Source organism: Hipposideros armiger, unplaced genomic scaffold (assembly GCF_001890085.2).
Source record: "Hipposideros armiger isolate ML-2016 unplaced genomic scaffold, ASM189008v1 scaffold_434, whole genome shotgun sequence".
Classification (NCBI taxonomy): Eukaryota; Metazoa; Chordata; class Mammalia; order Chiroptera; family Hipposideridae; genus Hipposideros; species Hipposideros armiger.
In genome coordinates this window covers 21,973-24,067 of record NW_017731784.1, presented here as the reverse complement: position 1 = coordinate 24,067, position 2,095 = coordinate 21,973, and positions in this window count along the sequence as shown.

The following is a 2,095-nucleotide window of genomic DNA, read 5'->3' as shown; positions in this document are numbered from 1 at the left end:
TACTTTAAAGTAAGGGCCTTATATGAACGTGCAGAAAAGGGGTCCAGTTATAAAATTAAAAAATAAAACATGCATAATAGCTTAAAAACTTAGAGTTCAATAGCAGAAACCAGCAACTTCGGGGTTTGTGGTTACCATAGAAAAACAGACATTCAAAGAAGTGAATGAGAATTATCCAGAGGTCATAGTCCCTATGTGTAGGAGTAACTGCTGTCACAGCTCATGCAGGTGACCTTCTAGCTACTTTTTAAATAGGAACCAATTTCCTCAAGATATTGGATGTTTTATTATTAGAAATGAACTGTTCTTTCATTGGCTAAGCCAAGATTTGTTCTTTACAATGTACATTTCCTGCCTTTAGTTCTATTATTTCCTATAGCATAAGTCTTCTTTCTAAACCTCCACATAAGTTTAGTTTCTCCTCATTAAGTAGCCTGAGCCACTGAAGGCAGTGGCTTTCCAATTTGTTTTGATTTAGATTTAGACTCAGAATTAAAAGAAATATTTTATATCACAACTCACCATGCGTGCATTAATGTGCGAGCATACACACACACACACACACACACACACACACACACACACACACACTCTCCCTAAATAAATGTTTCAGGAAACAATACGCTTCTTTAATACAGGCATATTTTTCTGATATTGTCCATTATTTTTTGTTTCACTAGAAAATTTGCTGATCAAGACCTACTGGATTTCTCAGGACCCACTGACTCACAGTGCTCAGTTAGGGAGACATTGCACTCATCATTCTCATTTTATTCCCACTGCTGGGACATAACTACAGCCAGAATCTGGGAATGTAGCCTAAGCCATTCTGACCTTAGAGGTGAAACCTGGAACCCATTTTCAGTGTGTTTGACCTTGTATTTGAAGGGAGATCAATTGATTTCTATTTTACTGGTATCTTATAGGCCTTCGTGAGTATGGGTCCATAGAAAGCATATGACTACCTAGGGTAGGGTTGGGCCAAGCACATGCTGCCCAGAAACAGAATGAGAGCTCCAGGTAACAGCTCACACTTTTGAACTTGTGCCCTGGGGTGGTCGTTATAGTCCTAGAAACCCTAGAAACAGTTTAAGAACTGACACATCCTTTTTTCCCATGAGCATCATTCTCACATTTCTAGCTCCAAGGGTGTAAGCACTACTTTTTGGTTAAAAACCAGGTCAGGGGTCAGAGCTACTGTAAAGTCAAGTTCAGCAACCAGTCCTCAGTATGGAGCCAAGGGTTACTGTTGTCAACTTAGAAGTCCACAGATCAGGAAATGGCTGATGTACCTGGTGGACTCATTATATGAAATGTATATGGAATTGCTTGATGAGCTTCTCAGCACTTAACTCCTTCCTCCAATCAGTAAATATTTAATGACGAACCTACACATTAATTAATATAAGCTGTACATGCTGAGTGAGCTAAAAGTAAGTGAAAGGGGTAAAGAAGGTGATTACTGTGTTTTTTCAGAAACAGGGGAGTTGATTTCATGAAAAATAGCTTTGGAAATAACAAGTATTATGCAAAGAAAAAAATCAATATTAGTTCTTTGCACACATAGAGTAATTATGTTTAAAAATCACAGTTGAAAATAAAACCTAAGTCACTTATGAAGATTCTTACACGGCACTTGAATTATGCTATGTTACGGTATAATGTATGTGAAGAACTATTAACATAATAATAGAATGATGATGAAGAATGTTAAATTAGCTTTGAACCTGTGGTAAAACATAGAGACAGTTCTGATTTTTTTTAGTTTTTAATGTGTTCGGCTAACAAAGGCTGGAAAATAACCGTAATATATGAGAGCTAGAGGGATTTTATATATTTAGTTTATCTCTTTAGACAGTTGAGTAAGCACAAATCATTTTTGGAAAGAGGTAGGAAGAAACCAAGGCACAATGCTATGGGTCACCCAAGAGCAGAAACAGTATCTTTTAGTTTCAACAGCAACCTCACTTTTCCAAGTTGCCTTGGATATTTCATTGCTTCCTCATACAGATATCATCTCCTCCTCTTCTTCCAATTTCTCCTCTTCCTTCTGTTTTTTTTTTTAAAATCAATTTCACTGTTCTTTAAATAGCTT